This window comes from Mirounga leonina, unplaced genomic scaffold (assembly GCF_011800145.1).
Source record: "Mirounga leonina isolate KUSES-001 unplaced genomic scaffold, KU_Mleo_1.0 Mir_151, whole genome shotgun sequence".
NCBI lineage: Eukaryota > Metazoa > Chordata > Mammalia > Carnivora > Phocidae > Mirounga > Mirounga leonina.
Genome location: NW_023270377.1, coordinates 35,424,160 through 35,441,402, shown reverse-complemented (window position 1 = coordinate 35,441,402; position 17,243 = coordinate 35,424,160). Strand labels below are relative to the sequence as shown.

The following is a 17,243-nucleotide window of genomic DNA, read 5'->3' as shown; positions in this document are numbered from 1 at the left end:
AAAGACAATTTTACTTCTTTCCTTCTGAATTGGATTTCTTTTCTTTTTCTTACCTAATTGCTCTGGCAAGGACTTTCAGTACTCTTTCAAATAAAAGCAGTGAGCATCCTTGTCCTGTTCTTGATCTTAGAGGAAAAGTTTTCAGCATTTCACCACTGAGTATGGTATTAGCTGTGGGCTTATCATTTATGGCCTTTATTATGTCGGGGTGTGTTCCCTCTATACCCAGTTTGTTTAGAGTTTTTATCATGAAAAGATGTTGAGCCTTGTCAAATGCTCTTTCTGCATCCAGTGAGATGATCATATGATTTTCATCCTTCACTTATAAATGTGGTATATCATTGACTGATTTGCAGATACTGAATCACCCTTGTATTCCTGGAAAAAATCCCACTTGATCATGGTATAAGATCCTTTTAATGTATGCCTGAAATTTGTTTGCTGATATTTTGCTGATGATTTTAGCATCTATGTTCATTGGAGATATTGGCCTGTAATTTTCTTATGATGTCCTTGTCTGCTTTTGGTATTAGGATAATGCTGGCCTTGTTAAATGAATTTGGAAGCATGTCCTCCTCTTCTATTTCTTTGGAAGAGTTTCAGAAGTATTGGTATTAATTCTTCTTTAAGTGTTTGGTAGAATTCACCATCTTCTTGAACTTTTGTTGGGAGGTTTTTAATTACTGATTCAGCCTCTTTACTAATAATCAGTCTGTTCAGACTTTCTATTTCTTTATGAGTCCGCCTTGGTAGGTTGTTTCTAGAAATGTGCCCATTTCTTCCAGAATGTCAGATTTGTTGGTGTATAACTGTCCATAGTAGTCTCTTAAGATCCTCTGTATTTCTGTAGTATCAGTTGTAACATCTCTTCTTTCATTTCTGATTTTGAGTCCTCTCATTTTTCTTGGTAAGTCTAACTAAAGATCTGTTTCATTTCTTTCAAAAAACCAGCTGTTTTGTCTTTTGTCTTTTAAGACTATCTCTTTTCCTCTGCTTTGATTTTTGTTATATCCTTCTTTCTACTAACTTCGGGCTTAATTTGTTTTTATTTTTTCTAGTTCCTTGAAATATAAAATAAGGTTATTTGAAATTTTTCTTGCTTCTGAAGGTAGACATTTATCACTATGAACTTCCCTCCTAGAATTGTTTTGCTGCATCACAAAAGCTTTGGTATGTTGTACTACCATTTTCATTTGTCTCAAGGTATTTAATTTTTTTTTAATTTCTACTTTGACCCAGTGGTTATTCACTAATATGACTTCTAACCTCCACATTTTTGTGAATTTTCTAGTTTTTTTCTTGTAATTGATTTCTAGTTTCAACCATGGTATTTGGGAAAGATGCCTGATATTATTTCAACTTTCTTAAATTTATTAAGACTGTTTTATGTTCCAACATATGATCTACCCTGTGTGCTTGAGCAGAATGTGTTCTGCTGCTGTGGGATAAAAAGTTCTATAAATGTGTGTTAAGTCAATCTGGTCTAACATGCAATTTATGTCCAATGTTTCCTTATTAATATTCTGCCTGGATGATCTAGCCATTGTTGAAAGTAGGGTAGTGAATTCCCTAATGTTGTATTTCTGTCTATTTCTCCCTTGAGTTGTTAATTTTGCTTTATAGATTTAGATGTTCCTATGTTGAATGCATTAATATTTACAAATGTTTTATGCCTTTGACCCTTTTATTATTGTATACAAAGAAGGTATACAAAGGTAACTTGTCTCTTGTTACAGTCTTTGTCTTGAAGTCTATTTTGTCTGATGTAAGTATAACTATTTCTGCTTTCTTTTGGCTTACATTTGCATGGAAACTCCTTTTCTATTCCTTCACTTTGAGTCTTCATATGTTCTTAAAGCTGAAATGAATCTCTCATAGGCAGCATATACTTGGGGCTTGATTATTATTATTTTTTTTTAATCTATTTGGCCACTCTCATCTTTTGATTGGAGAACAGTCCATTTACATTTAAAATTATTGATAGGTATGGACTTGATAGGACTTGATAAAATTACTGATAGGTATGGACTTATTGCCATTTTAATTGTTTTCTGGTTGTTTTGTAATTCCTTTGTTCCTTTCTTCCTCTCTTGTTCTCTTTGTGATTTCATGATCTTCTGCAGTGGTATGCTTAGATTTTTTTCTCTTTATCTTTTGTATATTTACTATAGGATTTTGCTTTGTGTTTATCATGGGTCATAAAGATATTATAACAGTATTTTAAGCTGATAATTTCCTACATACACAAAAGCTCTAAATTTATACAGTACCTTCCTCTCCCATTTATGTGTTTGAAATCACAATTTACTTTTTATTGTGTGTATACAGTATCAAATTATTGTAGTTACAGTTATTTTTACTATTTTTGTCTTTACAAGTAATAAGCATATAGGTTATATATAAATTATCCACCACCATTACAACATTAGAGTATTCTAACTATATATTTACCTTTACCAGTGAGTTTTTTAATTGGATGTTTTCCTGTTATTAATTAGTATCTTATTGTTTTAGCTTGAAGAATTCCTTTTAACATTTCTTGTAATGCCAGTCTAGTGATAACTCCTTCAGATTTTGCTTGTCTGGAAAACTATTTCTCTCTCCTTCAATTCTGAAAGGATGACTTTGCCAGGTAGAGTATTGTTGGTTGGCAGGTTCTTCCTTTCTGCATTTGAATATATCATGCCACTAACTTCTGGCCTGCAAAGTTTCTGCTAAAAAAAAACCTGCCCACTGTCTTAGGAGTTGCCTTATAAGAAACACTCTGTTTCTCTCCTGTTTCTTTTAAGACTCTCTTCTTGTCTTTAATGTTTGACAATTTAACTATAATGTATCTCACTGTGAATCTCTTTGGATTCCTCTTGTTTGGCATTCTCTGGGCTTCTTGCATCTGATGTCTATTTCTTTCCTCAGATTCAAAACATTTTCACACACTATTTTTTCAAATAAGCTTTCTGTTCCTTTTTCTTGCTCTCTCCTCCTTCTGGGATGACTATAATGTGTATACTGATTGGCTTGCTGGTGTCCCATCAATCACTTAAGCTATCTTGGCTCTTTTTCTTTTGCTCCTCTGATTGAATTCCACTGCCCTGTCTTCAAGTTTCTTTATCCTTTCTTCTACTTCAGCCAGTCTACTGTTGAACCTCTATATTGAATTTTTCAGTTCAGTTATTATACTTTTCAGCTCTATGATTTATGTTTGGTACTTTTATATATTTTCTATTGCTTTGTTGAAATCCTCACTCTGTTCATACATTGCTCTCCTGATCTTTGTGAGCACCTTTATGACCATTACTTTCAACTCTCTATCAGATAAATCACTTATCCCCATCTCATTAAGATGTGAATGTTTATCATGTTCTTTTATTTGGAAAATATTCCTGTTTCTTCATTTTCCATGACTCTCTGTGCGGTTTTCCATGCACTGGATAAAACAGCCACCTCTCCAGTCTTGAGAGGTCTTGTGTGGGAGACAAAATGTATTAATCAGCCCAGCCCAAGCTCCTAGTTGTCTCTCAAACTTCTGTAATTATCTAAGAGCCTTCTTTTTTTCTGGTGCCCCTTAGTAGTGGGTCTGCAAAGACCCATCTGTGTTCCATAACAGAAGATCACAGTTGGCACCTAGATGCAGTTAAATGGAAGCTGGACTCTCACACAGCAGCTGGAAAAGTATGTAGTTGGGCCCCTTTCAGCAAGAAACTGAGAGGTGGGCATTTTTGCCTGTTTTTCTGCACTTGGCCTAGGTATACAGTTTGGGGGGTGGGGGGTATACCTATAGCCATTAAGATCTGCTACAGTCTTGTGGAATTCATGAATATAAGCCCTATTGGCTATCAGTGCCATGCAATCCAGGGGCCTGTGCCTTGGTTAGGAGTCACAAAAGCTGGTACACCAGGTATGTGTACAAACATCTTCCAGGAGACTTGGAGAAGGATAGAAGAAGGCAGGAAAAGTGTCCACAGGCTTCCCTGGTCTCCAGAGAGAATCTCAGTCAGCTTCTAGATGCATGCTATATTAGAAGCCCTCAGGTAGCAACTTTTAAAGTATGCAAATAGACCCTTTTCAGTGGAAGACTGGTAAATGGGTATTTTTTTTGCCAGCTCACTCTGTGCTGAGCTCTGGAAGGACAGCTGGTTAAGTAGTTTTCTTTGTTTGCTACAGTCCTATGGGACTTGTGAATGTAAGCCTCATTGGATATCAGAGCCAGGTGATCTGGGGACCTGTCCCTCAAGCAGCAGCCACTGAAGCTGGGGTACAGGCATGTGTACAAGCTCTTAGCAGTGATTTGGAGTGGATTAAAGGGAGAAGGCACTGGAGGCAACTGTTGGCTTTCCCAGCCTCCAGGAAGGATGGCAATCAGCCACTAGATGTGTACTAAATTAGAAGCCTGACCTCCAGGCAGCAGCCTTTAATGTAAATATATCCTTGTCAGGGAAAGACCGGAAGATGAGCATGTTTTGCCTGTTCCCTCTGCACTGAGCCCTAGGGAGATAGCCATTGTGACCTCTCTAAAGCTCATCAAAAACTGTTTTATTATCTTCTATAGTTTTGTGGGACTCAGGGACACAAACCCTGTTGGCTTTCAGAGCTAGGTGTTTGGAGAGCCTACCCTTCAAGCGGAAGTATTAAAAGTGGGGCACTAGATGAAGGGTCTAAACCTTTCACTTCTCAAGGAGAAGCTGGAAGTTAGGAGTTCCCTCCTGATTGTATGTCACTATGCTGTGGGTAGGGAATAGAAAGAGTGTGTCTCAGACTTTCCAACCCATTTTGATGTGGGAATTTTCTTGTTTGACCAATGTGTAGGAGCTGCTCAGCTAGTTTCTGGATTTCTTTCAGAGAGAACTGCCCTGGCTGTTTCTTATATTAGATTCCAGCTTATGAGAATAGCATGTCCAAGCCCTCTGAAAATAATAAAGATTCTTCCATGTATCCCAAACCATTCCCAATTTAAAATTACAATATTGTGACTCAACGCTCTCACTTGGAACTCAAGTGATTCTTCTTTAAACTGTCCTTGTGGATTTAAAATAAAAGCACAACAATATATTTTGGAGATACTTCTTTTAATTCCGTTTTCCCAAGAGAAGTACATTGACTTCAGCTTCCTCTTGCCCCCTCAGTAAAGCCCGCTCTTGGGAAAGTACCCTCTCTCTTCTAGGAAAAACTGAATTTAAACAGTTGCTTTCAATCTTAATCATTAATATGCCATTCAGTTCAGCTAATTCTGATTCAGGATGGTTTCTGGAGTAAAGAAATTGAATAACACCCAGAAAATGGAGCTATAGAAGAAATGTCTTGTATAAATTCTGCTTTAAATCTTTGCTATTGATTGTATTAGAGGAAGAGGAAAGGGATGAGCTCTCAAGTGCATATTTGCCCTTTTAGACAATAAAAGGGTTTCCTAACATTAGTTCCATATGTTGAAAATGGCTTCTTTCTTTCCTATAACTAGAAATCAGTAGTTACACAAGCATTGGAATCCACATCTATTTCTAGAAACCACCTTTTCATGGCTATTTTTTAAACATAGAAACAAAAGTATGCAGCTTACACAGTGTTAACCAGCAGGCACCAACCTCCACCATCTCCACTGTCTTCACTGTATTCAGAAGCTCACTTTGTCCATTTAGAAAAACAATGCTTACATTTTCTGGTGCAAAATGCACATCCCCATAATATTAATGTTCTCACCATTTCTCCAGATTTAAAATAGCTTTTCTACCATAGATAAACTTCATTTGCGCACACACTGATAATTAAGAATTTTCAGTAACTCAGATATTTTATATACTCCTGTTAGACAGTAAGTTACATTCAAATGGATTAAGAGCCAATGAGAATAGGTAAAGAAAAATATCTAAACTTTATGTCTTAGAAACTCTTTTACCACTGAGAAAACCTCATTTCCTAGATTGCAAAGGGAAATATAAGGCTTCCATATCAGCAATTAAAATGCTCAATAAAATGTAACTCTTATTTCCTATCAGATACCAGCAGGGAAAGGGATGTGGAGGGATGAGGACACTATGGAGAGTCCCATAGACTCAAGGAATATAATTATCTTTCTCTGAGCCCATAAGTGAAAAATCTGTAGCCCAGTAGCCCCCAGATTCCTCCTTTTCTTATCTCTACAATTTCCGAAACAGTTAAGATCAGAGCCTGGAATGAGATACAATATCAGAGCATTAAAGTCTTGCTTCTTCCTTGGACCATGACTCAGCCTAAGACTTAAGTACCTTATCTGCCAAAATGAAATAATAATAATAATTGCTTTAAGGATTAAAATAGTACATGTAGCCTAAACATAGCACCTGGTATATAAATTCTCTGAGTTTCTCCACTCTGTACTCCCTTCCCTCACTCAAGTTCTCCTCTCCCTGTGTTACCATCACTTGTTGCATTGCTATCACTCTTCTTCATTGCAATTACCACTCAAGAGACTTCTTTAGAATCCACATAGCAATAGGGTCTTAGCTGTTGCTACTATTTTGCTACAAACTGGATCCAGAATATAAAGCCAATGAAAGAGGATTTAGGCCTAGGAGGAAAGTCCAAATATAGGTTTCCTGAAAACTTTTCTCTCATTGGTGCCGGTTTGGGTCAATGCCTATATTTCTAATCAATTGCTGTGGCCAGGGTAAATTATTGATTGGCTCAGGTCCAAATTACACATTCCACTTGGAGAAACTGGAGATACTCTACCAAACCATATGGACAAAATAAGGGAAGGAGTAGATCCCCAAACGACTGTTGCCAGAAGTAGGATGAATGGATGCAGAGAAAATACATCCTCTTATATATCTCCTTATACTCACTTCTCTTTAGTGGCTATATAATGTTTTTCCTTGAAGTCTTCCCAAAAGTCTGTAATATAAGTATTTACATATATGATCCACAAAGTGTCTATTGCCTGGATATTCTACAGTCTTTTAGTCTTTGGGGAACTCACTGCTTTCATAATTAAATTAAAAGGATTAGTCTTCATCTTATGTCCTGAAGGAAGTCCAAAACTCTACCAGATATTTCACATATTCCCATGGTTAGATGGAGTCTCCTCATCATCTCTCACTTACCTTACCCTCTCATTTCCTGCAGCTGCTATCTTGTCTTCTGTCTCCTCCCTTACTCCTCAAAATAGGATGTAAATTAGGATTACAAAATAGGATGTGTAAATTTTATTAAAATTTTAGGTAAAATAGAAAAGGACCACAGGAAAGGGTAGATCAGGGAATAATTTTAAACTGCATTTGAGAATTACTATTCTTAGAATTTGCTTAACCACATGCCAAAGTATAATTTTAGTGATTACCTTTCCCCCCTCCAAACATTAATCTTCTGCCAGGCTGCTACCTCTTCTCTCTGTCTCCTCCACATTTTAGGACTCATAAAAATCCCACCTCCCCAACCCATCAGGGAAAAATTTAAATATTTTCTTCCATTCTATACAGAGCAATTTAGCTCCATATCCTCATTTAATGGAGTGTGTCTTTCATTCATTTGATGCTATATATCTGTGCAGAGTAATGGCAAAATTTTCAATATTTGCTTTCTTTATGCTGAATTTAATTCCTTAAGTTTAACCCTGAAAGGAAAGCAGGAAATGAAGATATACTAAAACACATTTTATTGGTTTTGCAATTTCAAATTTTAAAATTAAAAGAACAATACAAAATACCTGGTAGGCAGTCCCATAATTCTGCAGCCCCAGAAGTTGTTAGTGGGTTTCTCCTATAGTTTTTATACATAAATTGTTTTTGACAGTAAGAACTAACTCTCCATCTCAAAGCTTTTTCACCTTAACATGTTAGTGTCCATCCTTTAGCAATTCTGTCTTCATTATTCTCAAGGCCATTTTTTCCATTCCTGTTCTTCTAAGCCACCAAATACTATCATCATATACATGAAAGCGCCTGAGTGGCTCAGTCGGTTAAGCCGCTGCCTTCAGCTCGGGTCATGATCCCGGGGTCCTGGGATCGAGCCCCACATTGGGCTCCCCGCTCGGCGGGAGGCCTGCGTCTCCCTCTCCCTCTGCCTGCCTCTCTGCCTACTTGTTCTCTCTCTCTGTCAAATAAATGAATAAAATCTTTAAAAAAAAATATTCTCTAAGAGGACATGTAGTCCAGTGCTCTGCTTCCACACAAGAAAGCTGTTAAGTGTAACACAGTGTCACCATTTACATATAAAATAACTAAGATTCAGACATACAATTGGCTTACAGTAAGTTGCCAGAGAAAGACACGAAGTTTTTTTTTTTTTTTTTAAAGATTTTATCTATTTATTCATGAGAGACAGAGAGAGAGAGAGGCAGAGGGAGAAGCAGGCTCCCAAGGAGCAGGGAGCCCGATGCGGGACTCGATCCCAGGACCCTGGGACCATGACCTGAGCCGAAGGCAGACGCCCAACCGTCTGAGCCACCCAAGCGCCCGAGAAAGACACGAAGTTTATCTCCTGATTCCTTGCACCATGCTTTGACTTAAACTCAGTAGATTTCAACAAGCATGCCAACAGATGCAAGCTACATCTTGATGTCACTGCCTCCTCCCCAGGTTTTGGTAATCCTACATTATTTGTGGATGTATTTCTACCTAGTACTTTCCCCTCCACTGTACTTTCTGAAAATCACAGGCTCTTTTGTTTCTGCACCCTTAGGCTTTGATAAGCCTGGCATCATGGACTCTAAAATAAATTTCAACCCGCTTTCCTGATGTCTTTTTTAAAAGCTGTAAGCCAGTAAGAAAAGATAGTTGATGCCTGGTCCAGAGTAAGCTTGAGTGGCTATTTACCAAAAAATCCATATGGTGCTGATCAATATATTGCTTCATATTTAAGGTTCTTTCAACAGTCCAGCAAATGCCTTTTTTTATTTTGGATCTTTATAGTGATATTGGGTTTGTGTGTCATAGTTCTTGTAGTTAACTAATTTTATCCTTCTTACACTTTTAAGTAAAAAAACAAACAAAGAATTTAAATAAAAAACAACAAAAACCCCAGAGGTTCTGGGCTGTGCTGGGTGCTAAGCAGTAGTGTACATAGTAAGAAAGCCAAGTGCATAATGAGATGCCACTTCTATGGACAGCACAGTGGCTAAGCCAACTGACTTTCTAATGAAGCTGCCTAAGTTCAAATACCAGCTGTACTACCTATTAACTACACTACCCAGAGAACTCAATTATCTCATCTTTTAAATTTGGAAAATGGTACCTACCTCAAATGAGTGTTATAAGAATTAAATTATTTCATATATCAGAAGAATTTAGGAAAGTGCCTTGGATAAAGTAAGTCATTGCTAAATGCTTGCTTATCACCATTAATTCTTATTAACTGGGTTGAAACAACCACATAGGCTCAATACTATTTTTAAAAGTCTAAAAGTACTTACATTATAAACACAAAATTCTGCCTATTTTCTAGCAAAAAAAAAAAAGTATATTTCCCCTCTACTTTTTTTTCAACCTTAATTCATTTCACAAATATAGAGCACCTAATTGTTCATGCACTAAAAGATATACCGGGGATATGGTGCTGAACAAGAGAAAGGCTCTTTCTAGAGGAAAAGAGATTATGAATATATTAAAAAATAAAATGATCAAAATATCAAAAGGTAATAGAGCTGTGCAGAATATAAAATGGGATGATTTAATAGGTCAGTATGGAGGCAGGGTCATGGTGGGAGAGTGACGCTCTAGAAGCAAGATGAAAGCTGAGATCTGAGCAAGAAGACTATTCTACAAAGACTAGGTTGTGCACATTCCAGCAAAGAGAAGAACTGGTGTCAAGGAGCAGGAAGAAGGCCAATGTGGCTGGAGATGGTCAAATCAAAGAATGGGAGATAACATTAGAGACACAGTCAAAAGAGGAAGATTATGTAGAGCCTCAATAGACCCTGGTGGAGTTTAGATTTCATCCTAAATAAGATGAGAAGCCTTTGGAAGGTTAGAGGAAGGATGTGATCTGATCTATAATTCTAAACAGTCACCCTGGGAACCAGGCAGAGAATGGACCACAGGAGAAAGAGAAGGCAGTGCTAAGAGGTAACTGTAGTCAGATGAGAGGCAATTGTGACAGTGGGGATGGGCAGATTCTGGATGTATCTGAGAGGTAACACTGGCATACTTGGAATGGCCATGAGGGTGGGGATGAAAGAGAGATGGGGATCCAGAAGGACTCTTGGGTTTTTGGCTTGAGACACCATATTGGTGCTGATTTACTGAATTCAGAAAACTTAGGTATAAATTTGGAGGAAAAAAAAACCACGTGTTATTTTTATGGTACTTTTATTTTGACCAAATGCACTGAATAAGAAATATTTGTATTTTTCTAACCTGTAAATTTGTATTTTTCTAAACCTATTTTAGTCTTCTGAAATTGTAGCATTGGTGAAGCTAATCCTAACTGACCAAAGAGACAAATTCACTTTCTCTTTATTATTTGAGTTGTGCGTTCCATTTGCATATATATAACTAAAATTCAAAGAATGTCCGCAATCAATCTTTCCCTATAGCTTCCTGCTGAAAATTTTATAAAGCATGAACTCAAGAGAAACTAAGAACCATACCTGCTTCACTTACATTATATATATCAAGCCCACAGCACAACTTAAAGGAACATGAAATAAATGAATTTAATTGTGCTGATGATGGTAGCAGCCAAAACACATACCACAAAGAGAAGCCAACAAAGTCTAGGCCAGCTTATGTGCAATGTTTTATACCATGTCTTAAACATTAAATAGCTCTCATTCCAAATGAGTCATTTTTCTTCTATTTCAGGTCTTCACAAAGAGTACAATCAGTTCTGCTATTGTTTGGAAAACAGGAATTTGTTCTGATGCATTTGATACAGTAGGGACAATTCGAGGACAATGCATATTTAATGTTTCCTTATGCACCATTTCACGTGAGCAACACTAGATAATGAAGAAAACTGCACTCAACTGATCCAATTGCACAGGAATACACAAAACACACACACCCTCCTCAAATATCTGCCAGCTACCTTAGTTCACTGGCCTGGGTTATGAGCCACACCCATTCACATCTGCTTTTAGAACCTCCCATCTAATTTCAGATAATCCTCCTTCCACCATTTCACAATAACTCACAAGCTGCAACCCTTTTTTTTTTTTAACATTTTTTATTTAAATTCAATTAATTAACATATAATGTAGTATTGGTTTCAGAGGTACAGGTCTGTGATTCATCAGTCTTATGTAACACCCAGTGCTCATGACATCATATGCCCTCCTTAAAGTCCATCACCCAGTTACCCCATCCCTCCACTCACCTCCCCTCCAGCAACCCTCAGTTTGTTTCCTACGATTAAGAGTCTCTTAAAGTTTGTCTCCCTCTCTGGTTTCATCTTCTTTTATTTTTTCCTCTCTTCCCCTATGATCCTTTGTTTTGTTTCTTAAATTCCACACATCAGTGAGGTCATATGATAATTGTATTTCTACGATTGACTTATTTCACTTAGCATAATCCCCTCCAGTTCCACCCATGTCGATGCAAATAGTGGGTATTCAGTCTTTCTGATGGTTGAGTAGTATGTAGTGCAATTGCTGGGTCATAGGGTAGCTCTATTTTTAACTTCTTGAGGAACCTCCATACTGTTTTTTCAGAGTGGCTGCACCAGCTTGCATTCCCACCAACAGTGTAGGAGGTTTCCCCTTTCTCCGCATCCTTGCCAATACATGTTGTTTCCTGTCTTGTTAATTTTAGCCATTCTGACTGGTGTAAGGTGGTATCTCATTGTGGTTTTGATTTGTATTTCCCTGATGCCCAGTGATATGGAGCATTTTTTCATGTCTGTTGGGCATTTGGGCGTCTTTTTTGGAGAAATGTCTGTCCATGTCTTCTGCCCATTTCTTGATCGGATTATTTGTTCCTTGGGTGTTGAGTTTGTTAAGTTCTTTATAGATTTGGGGTACTAGCCCTTTATCTGATATGTCATTTGCAAATATCTTCACCCATTCTGTCAGTTGTCTTTTGGTTTGTTGACTGTTTCCTTTGCTGTGCAAAGGCTTTTTATCTGCAATCCTTCTAACACCCACATGCAAACTTCAAGTTTGTTTCAAGGTAAAGTACCATATTTATTATAGTATTTACATATTTTCTAACCATTTAATGTATGTAAAACAGTACTACCATTTTTACTAGGTTTCTATCTTTTTTTTTAATGTGTCACTTACAAAGTTTTTGAGTATTGTGCACGTAACTGCTTTATTCCATAAACCCTGGATCACATATAGCAGAACTGATATCTAAAATGTAAATTCAGTCTTTTGGGTTAAGTTTCTAAAACTAAACAAACATCATCAAAGTGATTAGATAAGTTTAATTATAGTTTCTCTGAATTATGAAATGTGATTTAACACAATGCTTAGAATGAGAAGGATATTGCAAGCTTAAGAAAATCACATTCTGATCGGGTATTATGTATCAGGTACTATTTCACTCACAAGTATGGTCATATCTTATTTGAGTGTTTAATTTCTGTACTGTAATTATCATTTTCTAACATCTCATAAAAGAGAAAAGAAGTAACTAAAGAAAAGTTCTTTTCATTTTTAAAAGAAATAGTTGATTTTGTGAAATGCGTATGTGGAGTGTGTGTGTGTATGTATTGGGGATTAAGTTTTAAGTGCAACCTAAATCTATCCTGAAAGAAAAGTGTAAATGCAAATGTTGAATACTTATAGTGAAAGGAAAAGAGAAAGGGAGAGAAGTGGGGGTTGGTGAGAAATTTTACTCTTTTCACTCTCAAAGAAGCTAGAAAAATCACTGCTTGGGAAAAAAAGTTAAACAGTAGAAAAAAAAAGTCTTAATATTCATTCAAATACTATAAAGTTCTTATAAGCCAGACATAAAATTATGGCATATTTTATGAAAATGAAAGTAAAAGAGAAGAAAATATTAATATCAAGAGTCTTGAACAGTATTTCATTCTGAAGCCCTGGAGATTTAGCAGGTATCCCTTCAAGCTATACTAGCTGAGTATGTGGGTATGTACCAGAGACTCCTGTCCACTAGGGGCTAGACTTTCACCAATAAACTGTTCGTAACTATAGCACTTTTAAATAAAGTCCTATTTAGCAAGCATACAGATAAAAAGATGTTTTTTAATCATGAAATGTATTTCTGATCATAAGAGATTATTTTTAAATAAGTATCTTAGAATCAGTTTAATAGTTCCAAACAAACTGACTCAAAAGATGTATATTCTCAAATAAAATGCTATTTCAGGAAGTTTACACTGTGATAGTAAGTTTCATCACTGAAACATTTGCTGTTTTCCCTCTTTTTCACCTTCCAGCTTTATGAAGGCTAGACTTTATCATGCATTAATCATGCATAATTAACATCAAGCAATCAAGTCTTCCTGGTATGTCACTGTTAAATAAAAGTATTAGACGCAAAACAAGATTATAGGGTTTTTTAAAAATATTTGGAATTCCCCCATTTATCAAACATTTGTTCAGTTATTTCTGGATAATGGGTTTTGGTAACAACTTATGTTTTTGTTTCCTTATTTGTCTACCTGCCCAGTCTTCTATGACAAGAAGGTAAACTTTTATAATCACAAAGAAAGAGTAATTTTTAAATTGAAGATTCATTTATTGACCTCCCAAGAAACCTGCTCTAGCCATACAAAGATAAGAAAGACAAGAACTCTATCTCAAGCTAGTCAGACTCATTAGAGAGACTGGTAAATAAACAAGGCCTTCCCAAGACAATGACCTTCCCTATGCTATTTAAAAAAAAAAAAAAAGTATATAAAAGGCACAGTACAGTATAATGCAAGGTACGTACCAGTTAAGATCCATGGGTTTGGACTCAGGGAGCATGGTCTAAATACTGGCTCTGCTGTGTATTCTCATTACATTTTTTAGCCACCCTGTTTCAGCCTGTTTCTCTTTACTAGTGCCTGGCACATACTAAGTGTTCAAGAAATACTGTTTTTAAAATAGAGCACTACAAAAGGATAGAGTAGGGCATTGAAAATGAACACACCTACTAATCAACATAAGACGGATAAAGAGCGTAGTTCCTCAGTGCACCAAGAGTCATCTACTTTTGATGTCTCCTGCACTAGAATTTTAGGGTTACATGGAGATAGATGATCAGATAGATAGCAGATGACAGATAGATAGATAGAAAGATAGATAGATAGATAGATAGATAGATAGATAGATAGATAGATAGATGATAGATAGAAGATAGATAGATAGATCTGCAAGCAGCACTACTGCTTAACAGCTTAGAGTCTATTTTGAAGTTCTAAAGCCAGTAAGGTCACAGAACACTCTCACGAGGAATGAGTTGGCCAAGTTGTGCCCAAGGAAGTTCTCACAAGAAGGCATTATGAAATGTCCTATTCCTCAGAACTTAACTGTAAAATGTTCCCACCAGAGTCCAATGGGAGGCTTATGGGAGTAAAGGATAGAATTAGGTCTTGTATATTTTTAAAGGGTCATTCAAAAAGGCAAAGCCTAAATTTTTTACAGATGGCAGAATAAGGACTGATGCAGTTGGCCAAAACTGACCTTTTATATTTCCCAAAAGCAAATGTTTACTGAAAGAGGACTTTACTATATTACCAATGGGGGGAAAAAAAAAAGTCCTGGATGCTTACACTGGACAACTCAGTACACATTCACTGCCAAATACATTTATAAAAATCAATAATAATATTTTCCATGGTACCTGTTTTCAACCTTCCCGCAAAATTTTGCCCTGTATTTGCTTTTTCTCAAACACAAATATGTTTCTGAGGAAAAACAACATTTCACATGAGAATAGGCTTGTGAAAGCACATGCATTTTAGGAACCTTACTGTTAGCTCCACATTCTCTACTTCAACAATGACACACAGGCCAGGGTGAAGATAGTTGATTTTGCCAGGTCTTCTAGATAATGAATATAGAACTGATTTTAAGTTCTTCCAGAATGAAACTCCTTTTAAACTTCTTTTAAAACACACTTCCCTAGGGAAGAGGGAAAGAGGTTTCAGAAATGTCTATGCTCTTTTGGATGTTAACTCATCAAAAACAAAATTTTGATGAATTCAGTGGGAGAAGTTAGAAATATTAAAATTGATGAAACATGGACAGGAAAAATTAAAGGTGGTTTGTCACAATATATATTGGGTTTGATAAGTTCAAAAAGTTTGGGGGGTAGGGTGCTCCCATCAGCAGCACACATATACTAAAACTGGGACAATATGAAGATTAGCATGGTCCCTGAACAAGGATGACATACAAATTGGAGCAGTATTCCATATTTTAAGAAGTTTTTTTAAACATATGTAATAAAAATGGATTTAAGAATGTCCCTGTTACCCTACTTGAGAAGAGTCTTGTTGTTTTTTGTGTGGTTTTTTTTTCCTGGAAATGAATGGAATATCCATTCTGTAATGCAATTAGAGAAGTGTCTAGAAACACATGTAATAAAGATGGTTATGTAATGTTATATGGAAAAAAAGTGTTTAGAGGGATAGTTTGAACTGTGAACTCAAATTATGAGTAGTCTTAATCATCCCCACAACAGCCATAGTATGGAAATTTCTTCTTATTTATTAAGTGGGTTTTAAGGACTCTTTTAACATGTAGATTTTTAAGAACATTTTGTTCCATACCTAGTCCGCAGAAAAATCAGACACACCCCACTTTTCTTTCTCAGAATTAAATAAACACAGTTGATATTCAGACAACACTTAAAAATACCTTGTATATACAGAATGACTTTGGTACCTAATCTAAGTTCCCCAAATGGCCACTCTCTATTAGGAATTGCAGAAGTCTATACCATTTTAAAACAATAAAAATAAATGGGTAGCTTAAAGTGTGAAATAGACCCCCACTTTTGAGAAAGGTTTAGCAGATTCTTATAAAGTTAAATATACCTCTATCCTTTGATCTAGCAATTCCACCCCTCTATATTTACCAAAAAACTAAAAAAAAAAAAAAAAAGAACATATAGCCACAAAAATATGTGCACCAGAATGCTCATAGAAGCTATATTCATTAGTGGCAAAAACTGGAAACTCAAATTCCGTTAAGAGAAAAATGGACAAATTTTAGCACATTCATACAGCAGAACACTACACACCAATAAAAAAATATTGGTAGGCACAACAACATGAATAAGTCTAACAGACAATATGCGAGCAAAAGAAGCTGAATACAAGAGTAAACAACTCATTTATATGAAAGTTAATATTAGGCAAAATGAAATCAACAGTTTTAAAAATCAAAAAAGTGGTTGCCTCTAAATGAGGGAGAGGAATAACCAGGAAAAGGACATGAAGGTACTTGCTGGAATGATGGCAATGTAGGTTACATGGCTGGCTACATGCATTTGTCAAAAGTCACCAAATTGTACACTTAAAAATGTGTACATGTCACTATATAGTAATTCTATCTCAAAAAACAATATATATCTAAGATTTTTAATGTATATCATGTAAATAAAAGAAGTGTGGCTTCATTTATGTGTCTTCCTATATCGCGGTTTATGAACTTAAGTGGTTCCAACAACTCAATGAACATATTTAATTCGGCAACTGTGCATCATTTTTCTAACTGGTCTATTTTCCAGAAGGCAAGAGCTTTTTTTTTTTATTTAAATTGTTTGTAATACAGCACATAAATTGCCATTAAACATGGCAATGCAATGAGAACCTCTAGAAGGAACAGGTGGGATCACTTCCCTTTTTTTTCTTATGACTTTGAGAATAAATCTCCCCCAAATGACACCTTTCTCCTTCAAACACTTCAGTTGTATATTTTATAACTTTTACATATGTCATTTTTACATGACAGTCACAGCTCCCACCTGGAGTTTTGCAACACTGTCCGCATGTTACCTTTTTTTTTTTTTAGAATATGCATGTTTTATTCTGAATAATTTTGCATAATAAAAATGAAAGTACAAAATAATTAACACAAAATATTTTAACAAGCTGAAATAAATCATGAAAGAAAAAAAGCAGAAATGTAATCCATGCAGAGTCTCCAAAAGTCTTAACAGCTTTCCAGTATCACTAATGGGAAGACTTAAAGGTCAAAATCTAAGAGTCTAAATCAAGAGTCTAAAATAATCTAGTATACACTACCTAGGCAATTAATATTGATGTTGAGAGTAGCCAGAATCAACAAGTTAAAAAAAAAATACGAATGGTTTAATAGTTATAGGAGTTATAACTAACAAGCTAAGAAAAACTTCAAGAATCCTGAGATCCCTATT

The 17,243-nt window shown here is 35.9% G+C and overlaps 1 non-coding gene across 1 annotated transcript; it reads left to right on the top strand.

Annotated features, from left to right (window-relative positions):
* Nucleotides 1–15,177: 15,177 nt before the first annotated feature.
* Nucleotides 15,178–15,283, top strand: LOC118012727. The gene has a single exon (XR_004679795.1). It is a non-coding gene; the product is annotated as a U6 spliceosomal RNA (small nuclear RNA).
* The last annotated feature ends 1,960 nt before the right edge of the window (nt 15,284–17,243 follow it).